Source organism: Hibiscus syriacus, unplaced genomic scaffold (assembly GCF_006381635.1).
Source record: "Hibiscus syriacus cultivar Baekdansim isolate YM2019G1 unplaced genomic scaffold, ASM638163v2 tig00110388_pilon, whole genome shotgun sequence".
NCBI lineage: Eukaryota > Viridiplantae > Streptophyta > Magnoliopsida > Malvales > Malvaceae > Hibiscus > Hibiscus syriacus.
Genome location: NW_024062718.1, coordinates 2,052,008 through 2,064,557, shown reverse-complemented (window position 1 = coordinate 2,064,557; position 12,550 = coordinate 2,052,008). Strand labels below are relative to the sequence as shown.

Below are 12,550 nucleotides of genomic sequence, written 5' to 3'. Positions count from 1 at the left end.
GAGCAGTACATTCTTTTATTCTTAATTGCACTTTGCATGCTGTAAATTAAGTGAAAACTTGGGTAAGTTTTTTTATCATTTATTTTTCACAGTTTTTGAAATGCAAGTTCTCAGACACTACTTTAGATTTTAAGCAATATACAAATAAAATACAAGACTATTCTTATGGTTTTATAATTGGATGAAAAATAAGCACTCAGATCATTTGTCTGTTTTGTTCTAGTTACTTTAATTATTTTATCAAAATAAATGTCAAAAATTGTTTTTTAATATTTGATTTAATATTCACATTGACTTATCCTTTTTTTTAAAAAAAAATAAACTTTAACAGTTTGCTTTTTAGTTTTGATCAAATTGTCTTTATTTGGATGAAATTATTATTTTTGGTATACCAGTTTTTGATTTATTAATCGACTAATCCCGATCGAGTATTGTACAGGCAAGGGCAATTCTTAATATTTATAATTATTAATTTAGATGAAAATTATTAATATTTATAATTGATGTGACTGGTTCAAATGTTTTGATATGGTATAATATTGTATCATTAATAAATGCCGACTGATATTCAATTAATAAATTTTATCAAAATAAGGTTATTTTGATTAAAATTGAAATGTTGATGATTAAAATAATTTAAAAAATAAAGAAACAAAAACCAAAGTAATTATTCGGTTAAATATTGTAGAACTGGATAATAAGTATACTCACGAAAATATCTTAATATCTTCTTAATCTCCATACGAGCACCAACTATACTCACGACAATATTATGATATGATAATAACTCAAAATGATTGAGCTCATTATGTCTGACACAAACTGTTGATTGTCTTCGAAGCCGAAATTGCTGCATTTAGCCACTGCCATTGTTATGTCTTTGACACGGGCAGGTTCGGATATTGTCGTGGGAATTGAAAAACAAAACCGTTCACCTAAGCTAACACGGCGTAGTGCCGCCACCAAAAGGCATGTGGACCACGCCGTCACCACCCCGTTCGGCAGCATCAACGGAGACATGCAAAGAAATTGCGGACCTTCAAATAGCAACAAACAAAAAAGAAAAACCAAGGAGACAAGATGATGGCAAGGGGTTGCTGCCACCACATCACCATGACGTTATATTTTTCGAGCACATCAGAAATTTATATACACAGCGAAATGCAACACATTGGATTCTTCATCTTTATTACAGAACCCCAATGGACGTATAAAAGAAAAAGAATAGCAGGTGAATGCGCATGCAATTAGGGATGAATTGAGGCAGCGATCGTGAGTCGTCTTTGAAAATTTTAAATTTTCATATAATTTGAATATTTTTTATTGATAATTACTTTTATCTCTCATAATATTTTATAAATTGATTCTTTTCAAAAAAAAATTATAGATTCGTTCCACTTATATAAAATCCTACTACCATTTATCTCCATGTAATTTACATGAAAGTTGAAATGAAAAGCAGTCACTGATGCCATTATGCCAAATTGAAATCATCTAAAGTGTACCCTTTGCTCAGCACTCAAATATGCACACTTTTCCCCGGGCTCACTCGTAAAAATTCACTATATATAAACGACACCAGTTCTCTCTTAATGTCTAAACAAAAACACTGCTAAAACACACAGCGATAACATAAATTCTTGCCATATCTTAACCTTCAAGGGCTTCGTCTCCTTGTGAATGCTCTCCAGGAACCGATGCCTCCGCTTCTTCATCGGTCTGGAAATCTCTTCTTCTTTCCCGAAAATCTCTTCAATCAGTGCAGAAGTTATCTCATCTCGTCTTTGTTCGAGACATTTCTTTCCTTTGATCTTTGCTTTAACGTTGTTGTTGATGTCTTCATTGCTGTTTTTGTTATCTTCATCTTAGAGTTGCATAAGCTGTTGAGCCGCTGCTGCCATGTCCGAGACCCATCAGTAATAACCATTGTAAAACCAAAGCTCCATTGATTTGGTTAATTTTGGCAAGTTTTTTCCCCCTATGGGGCAGGCGTAAAGCGTGTTTTGGAGGGTTCGTGCTGTGTGACGTCTAAAAGGAAGAAAATGAAACTGCCGCGTCATTGCTTTGAAGTTTGCAAGGAAACATCATTGATTCAGCTTTTTCCTCAAATTTATTTTATTCAATCTTTTTGACAAAATATAAAAATGTTTTTAATGTTTGATTAAATATATTTTCATTCAAATCCAGGAAAATCAACCCCCACTGAACCTACCTAGAAAAGCAAAGAAACCAAGCCGAAATTATAAACAAATCTTAGAAGCAATGAGGGTGTGGGATTCACTTGCAGCCAACTGGAATCACTTATGGGTCTTGTTGTTCATGGAGCTCACTAAACTTGCGTGTTTACAAGGTAGATTTCCTACCATTACTCTTCTTGTTTATTGTTCTACGTTTACTGTCATTGTTTTATCAGCTGCATTTGTCGCTGATCTGGCCGCTATTTTTCAATATATTCTTGATTCAAAACCAGGTTCAGTTGCTCTAAAGCCTGCAAAGGAGGCAATGTTAAGCTGAATTTGCCCCGCCCACATTCGTCACGGTCCTGATGAACTTGCTCGTTGGACCCCTTGGTTTGGTTGAAAACCATGCAGCAAATGAAGGGTAATTGATATTCGTCACGATAGTTAACTGATTATCAATAATCAAATCATTAATTTTCAAATATCACTGAGCATTTTAAACAATGTTCGAGTGATGTGCCATTGTCCATTCAACGTCTTGGCCGGTTAATGACTGTCATTATCTGTAGTTATTACTTATATTTTAGTCGAATAATTTAAAAAATAATATTTAAAATCTCCGAAATTAAAATGTAGAACACAAAATATTGATAAACTTGGATTTATGAGCATTACATTGGAGAAGACCAAACATTACAACAAATGAGACAAACATTTAAAAAGAAAGAATATAGGGGAGGGATCTTAAAACTCCCAAGAAAAAGAATAATACTAGACCAAAGAAGAAAGTGGTCAGCCCTATCTACAACGGCCCAACCATAATTATTATTTGCCATACACAGATACCAAAACTTCTGCTTTGCTCTCCACAACTCTTCACCACCACCACTCCCTTTTCACAACACCCTTTGCCCATTGCAAGTGAGATGATTCAAGTGCCAAAGCTCTTTTCTTTATTTTTTTCTCTCGAATTTTCTAATCGTCACAACTCAGCCCGCAAATTTCTAAAACCGGTCCGTCTTTGGAGACAAACGGGTTTATTCGGACCCACATAAGGGTCAAGATCGAGGCCAGCAGGATTGACCACACTAATATGATGGTTGGCATCCGGTCTTGTTTCCCGAGTAAACCTTTTGAGGAAGGGATAAAGGTGGATAATAACCCAAAGGGCGAAAAATAGTCGCCCGAACAATGGTCCCCATGAATCATACCCGTTATTGATGGCATCCGAGATTCCGACCACGACGCCGACTATTTCATGATCAACTAGGTGGTGGGAGGGATGAGCAAGGATGTCCACTTGAAGAGGAAGAGCTCAGAGAACTCACCATCATCAGCTGCTTTCGAGGTCACGGTGAAGCTTGCGCTGACACCAGCTAGAACCTTTAGTAAACCCTGAAAGAGGGCGAAATGATGTGATGAAGCACCTCCAATCACCCAAAACTGCTCATTTCTCCACCAGTCATCGATACCGACACCTCCCCACTGCATCTCATGAATGCCAGTTGCAGCGATTGATATAAAGTGCGCCATGAATATAAGACTGGCATAGTTGCTGATCTGCAAGTGTTGGAATTCAATGTTTAGACAAGGCCATACTTGACAAGTAGAAGTTAAAAATCGAAACCATATACAGGCAGAGATCTGCTTACGATAAACAAAACTCGAAAAATATGCAGTTATCACTGCTATTCTTACATGGTCAATGAATGAGCAGTTATCAATGCATTAATATCAACTCAAAAAGAGTAAAAATGCAAAATTTAATCAAGTATGGAGCATAAAACAAAATAAAAGTGAGTTCTTAACTCTGGAACAATAAACTTCCCAGTAAGAAGACAAATAGCTGGAAGGGTACAGTACACAAGCAAGGGAATGGAGGTCCATGGATATACAACCGAGTTTATGTACGAAAATCGCTCCAACCATTTCAACCCGCGTCCATATCCATACCATATGGGACAATGTCTGCTCAAGAAAATTTCGACAGACCCAAGAGCCCATCGCAGAACTTGGTGTAGACGATCTGAGAGATTAATAGGAGCTGAACCCTTCAAAGCAGGTTGTTTAGGCATGCAGCACACGGATCGCCAACCATGACAGTGCATCTTGAATCCAGTCAAGATATCCTCAGTCACAGAGCCATATATCCAGCCAACCTGGTTTGCAAGTTCAAAATTTGGATGATAATGAGATGTTAATATATTACAAACTTGCCTATATTATATACTCGGATTTTCCAATTTTTACTTACTTCCTTTCCCCATTCTGTTTTATCTTCATAACCGCAACTTATGACTTGGATTGCTTCACTCAGTAATAATGTAGGGCTTGAATGTCGAGGAATTCCGCCATTCTCAAGAAGAGTGGAAGCAATGAAAACAGGAGACTGGCCAAATTTCTTCTCCAGTTTCATTTGAGACGTCTCAGATGACTCCTGAGAGTTTCACTCTGACAGTAGCACAAAGATTTCTGGTTTAGAATGTTATATTAAGAACACACTATAGAAACGCAGTTAGATTAATGGAATTCTCAGTTGCCCCCTCTTAAGTAAACACTTACCTGAAACCCCTTCAATGTTTTCAAGAACGTGTATCTGCTTTGAAGCTTCCCTTTGCTTCAATTTCATTGCCGTCTTCTTTTGCTTCGTTTTCTTGTTCTTTCTAAAACAACAGCAGAGACGGAAGAACCATTTTGGCAAACAAATGCAGGTCTTACAGGGCGGCTTCTTGGTGACTGGTGCGTCATAACCATAAAGTGCTTGCCTTCGGAAAACACACCCTGTTCCCACATATATCGGTCCTTGTATGCCATCTAATCCTTTCATGTTGATCTGGTTTATGTTTACGGGATTAGGTTTTGAAAGATAAAAGAAAGGACATGTAATTAGCAAGGAAGAAATGAAATAAGCTTACATCAAAGAACACAACATTCCGATTCGAGTATCTATCATGTCGATCAATTCCATCAAATCTTTGAGAAAACTGTACACAACAAACTTTCTTTCCTGATGTTGGATCCATCATGAAACACATGGCTTCTCTAAGTGCTTTGCTATTGTTAATATAACGATCACAGTCGACGTTCAGAAGAAAAGGAGCGTTTGAGAGAACGGCCGAGACTCGTATCTTCAGTACAAAAATAAAAGTTCATAAGCTTGAAACCATGCGTTAAGTGTTAACTGCTAAAAGAGCATGAAACATAAATAACTTGTGCCTTACCAAAGCATTCATAGCCCCGGCCTTTTTATGATGTTCAAACCCTGGCCTCTTCTCACGAGAGACATAAACTAGGAGAGGCAACTCATTTCCGTTCTCATCGCAAACGCCACTATGACCAAGGAAAACCTGAACATAAAAGGAATCAAAGATGATTCATGAGCTACTCTGACATATCACGAATAAAATAAATAAACCCTATTTCCAAAGAAAGCATCAATGGTGCTGTGTTCCCTACAGCAAGTCAGACAAAACACCGTCTCACCTGAATCATTCCGGGATGGTCACGAACACAGTTTCCAGGCCAAGGAGTTCCATCCTGCATTGTCCAACCATCCTCCGGAACCTTCTGTGCTGTGGCAACCAATCCATTTATCCTAACTTTAAATTCTTCGTACTCTCTCTGCATGATTAAATAATTTATTAAAATATATTAAGCATTACATGATATCAAGAGCAAAAACCATAGTTACTAAATACAACCTCAGATTAGTAGTTAGAACTTAGAAACAGCAGATTATTTTTAGAACTCAAAATATGAAAGAAATGAAAGAGAACACATGTTAAAATGCACGACAAGAAGTCACATACCTTCATTGCTCGCCTTTCCCTGACAAAAGTTGGATGGACTTTGTCTGTTAGGTAGTCTATCTTCTGAGAAAAATACCACTCTGGAGCACGGGGCTCAATATTGAATTTTTTACAGAAAGGAACCCATTTCCTAGCAAATTCAGATGTCTCGGAGAGAGCCTCAAATGTGAGCATGGCAGCACCATCATCTGATACATAGCATGCAACTTTATCAACCGGATAATCAACGGTGAGGATGGACAAAACAGTGTTTGCCGTGATCAGCGGAGGTTCTTTCATTGGATCTACTGTACTCACAAAAACATCTATACTAGCTAATTCAGAGGGTTTCCCTTCTTTCTCATACCTGTGAATAAAGGTAAAATTAGAAGGAAAAAGAAGTACCATCATATTGAAAATAGCATGAAGGAAATTTTAAACATGGATGTGGAATCTAAATTTATGTCAAATAATCATAACACATCAAACATAAAAAGCAATGGGCAACACCACAAACATCAAAGATAGTTGATCCAGGTATGTTTCACGCAGTATAGGGTACCATTTTGGAAATTGATCCAGAATCCATGAAACGGCAAACCATATTTCAAAAATTACAGAAGTCAACCACAAGCCATAAGCATCTCTGACTGGGTGTAGAAGTCTATAGTGAAAAAAGAGGCCAAGAATTGCAAGACGAAGGATGATAATCATTCTGTATGGATTTATCTTGCTTGATGGAATCGGTTGCTTCCTTGAAAGTGGTTGCCTGCCTTCATCCATCCTGAAAAGACAAACCGTATTTTAAATGACAAAGCAACTACATAACGGATACAAAGGACACCATGCTGGAGAATTCCAGGGGAAAAGAAAAGTCCACCATAAAACCGTCAATGTCTGTAGATACTAGTTTAGTAGCAAATTAAAACCATATACTTGGAACAGTCACTCGCATTGGCAAGTCAGCATCTAGATCATCTCCATCAAAGTTTCCACCATCACCCTCTCCTTCATGCTTAACTACCTGAAGTTTGTCATTCTGCTTTTTTCCACTCCTCTATCCGATCCTTCCATGAGACACTTCCATAACCATATACCGCTATATCTTTCTTAGGAACTGTAACATCCCATATCAGGGTCAATGACTAAATTGCAAATTTTGAAAGTTTTGTGTTCAATTTAGAAATGAAATTTAAAAGTCTTGGGATTTAAGTAAAGAATTTTAATATTGGATTAAATAACAAAGATAGATGAATTAAAGGGGCAAAATGGTCTTTTCATGAGAAAGATTTTTATCTTCCCTTTTTGAGTATTATATAAACTTGGGAAATATGAGAGAGTTCCAGACTTCTCTTCTTCATTCTCTTCTTTTCTACCGTGAAGCCATAAGCAAAGGTAAGATCTCTTGTTAGTTGATATTTAGCTGAATTTAGGATTTGGTTATGATTATTGGATGATAATTAAGCTTAAGGAAAGCTTAAATCATCTTAAAAACAAAGGATGGTGGAATTAGGAGAGATTAAAGATTTTGAGTTTTTGAATGAAATCTTGAAATAAAGTTGATAAGTTGAATTTTAAGTTGAACACTTGTCAATAGTTGAATTAAGAGTTTTGGAGTGATAGAAAGGAATTTAGAACATGTTGAAATTTGAGTATAATTATTGAATTTCATTAAGAGGAGATGATTTTGAGAATTAAGATGGGTTAAATGAGTACAAATGGGCTTAAGTATGTGTGTTTGAGTTTAGTATATGAAAGAGGTTGAAATATAAAGTGTTTAAGATGAAATGAAGTAAATTTCGTGTTGAAAATATGATTTTTGGGCTAGGGGAATTGGTACCCATTCAAGGGGAATCGATACCCCCTCAAACGAACCAGAAATTCCAGAATCTCATAGGGGAATCGATTCCCCCATAGGAGGGAACCGATTCCCCCTAAAGGAAAATTGTGAATATGGGTTTAATAAGTTCGTTTAAGTTGCTAGTATCCAATTACAAGGTGTAGGTATCTAATGCTTGCCTCAAAATGTACATTTATGTAGATTCTGTGCGTAAAGCAATTCCGGAACATTTGGCAAGTAAGATCGATCAAGGGAAAAATAAGAGATTGGAATTGACTAGTTAGGCCAAGGTGAGTGCATACTAGTGACATGTGGTGTTTAATGGAAATAAGACTTGCGATGAGTCTATTTCCTAGAGTAATATGCATGAAGTCATAGGCATGATTATGTGTTGGTTATAACTATATGTGATTATATGTATTACATTGATTGTATGTATGCATGACTAAAGATAATGATATGCTTTGTATATGCTATATGATTTATGTAAAACTTTATTATGTAATAATGGAAGAACATGGAATAAATTATATGATAGAGTCATAAGAAATGAAATGAACATGAGAGAATAAGATAATCAAGTATAAGTCATATGATATGGTATAAGTGATTATACGAGAAATGTTAGGAGACTCTAAGAGAATAGTATGAATTCGAGGGCATAAATAAGGATACATAAGTTATATAGAGAAGATTGATAAATTAAAGGAAACTCTGTTTATGTATTAAAGTGAAGAGCTACAAAGTTTTATTAAAGAGTATTGTGGAAGTCATGAGAAATTGAACTAAATAAATAGATGGTTTATGTGAGTAAAAAGGGAAAATGATATAAAATAAGTGGAAATTATTGATAGGATAGAATGATACTAATTGAACCTGTAATATAAACTTTATAAAGGAGTACTTGGGTAAAATCATTATATGATACAATTATAGAATATTACTACACAAATTATATTAAAATAGTATATATGAGAATATGAGTAAGTTTATAGATTATTGATGGTACATATAAGAGTATATAAATGTATGATAATATGAAAAAGTGAACTAAGTTTAATGATGTTGAAGCCTATGAGTAGAAGTTATGTGATTATAAGTAACATGATTATATGATCACAAGATATGATACATGATATGAGATATATGAAAGATAAAATATATGTTATATGAAATATTATATGACTATGTGATTATATGAAAATGTTATACGCGTAAGTGAACCATGTGTTTATATGTATATGGGATATGTGATTTATATGACGATGAGCTATGTGAAAGAACTACATGACTATGTGTATATGTGAATGTATATTAACATAAATATTAATGTTTATGTTATGTGTCATGAGAGCTAAGGGTATAGTTGGCATGCCAAGAGTTGAGGGTCTATGTGGTCTTTCGGGACATATATGTATTCTTTGAAACATGTGTGAAGTCTGGTGAGACACATACTTGATCCTTGGCATATGTATATGATTCTTAAGGAATGATATGTGGTCCTTCGGGACATATATGTATTCTTTGGAACATGTGTGAAGTCCGGTGAGACACATATTTGATCCCTAGTATATGTATATGATTATTAAGGAATGATATGTAGTCCTTATGGACATTATTATATGGCACTACTGTGCAATTCTACGCGGCACTCCGGTGCAATTCTACATGGCACTTCGGTGCAATTATACGAGCTGTGGTGACAGCATAGTGTACAACCTCTATAGACTCACATATCTATAGTTCTTACATGTGTACATGGGCTTTGAAAAGAGAACATAATTTGATATAATGATATGTGTATTTCTCGTGACATGATAGAAGTGCATATATGTCATGGTGATATGAGATGCTATGGTTTATGTATTATATGATTATAGAAATTAGTAATGTATTATGGCATATTAAAATATATATAATATATTTATATTCATTATATGCTCATATGACGTAATTGAAGTAATGACAAGGGAATTAGTAAGGATAAATAGGTTGGTGATATGAGAACAATGTATGTGATATATGTATATGATGTGTGATATGAATTGTATGATATGATATATGTGTGATAGGGGTTTTGGTATCTGTTACATAATATACATGAATATATGTTGATGTATATGTAAATGAGTTGTATAATTTGATAGTATAAGACAGTCATGCATGATTAGTGGGTATGAATTCCATTAGATATGTTTTCTTTATGTCTCACTAAGTCATCGACTTAGCGTGTGAGTGTTTCACCCGCAGGTTACCGAAAGTGAATATAGAAGCTGTGAGGAGCAATACAGGTCAACATCTCCCTTACAAGATTTCAGATCAGAAAATAGATGAGTTAAATGATTTTTGTTATTTTGAATATAGTTGGCATGTACTAATTGATTGAGTTAAATATGCTCTGATCGATTTTGGTTATTGTGGTCAAATTATGTAACTAAACTGCTTTTGCTTTAATGAAAGTTTTAAATTTTCTTTGAATTTTGTCAAAAGTCAAAGTTTGAAAAGTCAATGTGACACCTCGGACTCGTATCCGAGTTGGGTACGGGTTAGGGGTGTTACAGGAACCATCGATCTAGGTTGCACTGCAGCAATGGATATGCTAAGGTGCAAGACTAGAGAAGATTTATTTAGAATCAATGACGAACAGAAGGATAATGACTTACAGGGTATGGATGGATCAGCGTAACTCATTGGATGAACTCTATTTCCGTGACCCATAGACGAGGTTACAATGAGAGCATGATGATCAGCAGAAATCTCCAATCCCTAAAACAATAAAAACATTCTCATAATGTAACTATTGCCATTGCAGTACAGTGTAAAAACACAGCATCCATAATATGGAAATTCTTATAAACTGGGAGATTAGACGAGAGACTAACCTCCTCGCCATAGGTCAAGAGAGGAATTTGAGAGCTAGGAGGAGAATAATATAGTTCTGAGTGTGCAGGTATTCCGGAAGCATTAAGGTGGGAACCACGGCCAATGTTAAGGCGTGCAGTAAGCATAGCCTCAGTAACTTGTTGAGGATCCAAAGTGTCATAGTCAAACTCATTGTCCAGATCATCTATGTCATCTTCTTCTTCATCACCTTCAACTCTAGGACTGCCTGCAGTTTACATCATTGGTTAGGGACACTGGTAACTCTTTTTTGGGTGCCAACGTAGACCAATACTTGCAGTAAAGATCTCACCTTTGATTCGTTTTTATCTGGTTTTGCACTGAGGGCAAGCCTGGTTTCCCTCTCTTCTCTCATATTCATAGCAGGTTCGGCAAACAGGGAAAGCACATTCATTGCAGGCAACAAAGGGCTCCCCATCTACTGTAATCTCAATCTCATCTCCACAAATCTGGCATGTTTGACCACTCAACTCCTTCACAGACTTTATCTGGTAAAAACCACAATCATAAAGAGAATGCCATCAGTACTTATAACCAATTAAATGTGACAACAAATTAAGCAAAAATTAAGATTACTGATGAATGTTCTACTTCCACAGCCTTGAAGGACAATGGTTCTCACTGAATCTCAAAAATGCTGGAAAGTACTAGAAACTAACTAGTTACTTACATCAAAACTTGACCAATTACCAATCAAAAGTAATAATTTGCTTATCTTTTTTTTGGATAATTAACAACTTCATTTCCATTTAATTACCATACTTAGAAACAAGGCACAATTTAACTAATTAATATTTACAAGACGTGAAGAGCTCAGCAGTTTCAATAAATTCACAATATCCATTGGTCAATTTCCAAATGATTTGGATATTTCTGAAGAATCCAAAGTTTGGCATGTACAACATTTACACCAGAAACAGAATCTTATTCTTTTCTTCCAAATGGTGCCAAAATTCCCAGAATCAATACAAACGGAACTCCAAAATCTTAAATGCAAAATATAAATCTTAGCCACACCTAATAAACCCAGAAATCATTCAATTAACAACAAAAAATAAACCTCTCCTTCACCTGAATCAACAAATAAAACCAATTTTCTGGAAAATGCTTATTAATCAAGTAACACTAGAACAAGTCAACATTTGCATCCTCCAGAAAAGTAAATGTCAATATTAGAGATTTAACGCTCAAAATAGCAAGACATAGGTACTAAATCGAGTAGATTTAGCATTAAAAAAAACCCTAACTTGTTACATTTTAGCGAAACCCGGATAAAATGAAGTAATGAAGTAAAAAAAAAGAAGATCAACTTTACACATTTTTAGGAATAAACACAAAAAAGAAAGAGGATCGAACTTATTTCATAAAGCAGTAAAACAAGCAAATCCAATTCGTCAAATTAACAAAAAAGGCCAAAAAAAACTGATATTTTTTTAGTGATATTTGGAATGTCTTACTCTTGCATTTTCATCAGCATTTATCAAGACAAACTCATTTCTGTTGTGAGAACCAGCAATGAGTCGTCCTACAGTGTGTCCATAACTCGATACACCAACAAAAAACAAGAAACAACCCAACTCAGAAAACTGTTCTTCAATGAATAAAGTCAAATGCGATACGAGTACCAACAACTTCCTTTGAAAAAAAAAATGGACCCTTGACCTCCCATCACACGAAACCCAAACCGGAGTTCCACCGGGAAAAGGGAAGCCAAGTGGTGATATATAAACAATATGATTTTTTATAATAAAAAAAGGCAAAAAGAACAGAGGAGATAAAGAGTTTGGGTTTTTGTTTGGATTGAGAAACAAGCTCCGTGTATTCTGTAATCTGGTTGGTAG

General features: G+C 35.3%; 1 pseudogene; it reads right to left on the bottom strand.

The window, feature by feature from the left end:
* Positions 1-2,815: 2,815 nt before the first annotated feature.
* LOC120122916 lies at positions 2,816-12,313 on the bottom strand (annotated as a pseudogene).
* Between the last annotated feature and the right edge of the window lie 237 nt (positions 12,314-12,550).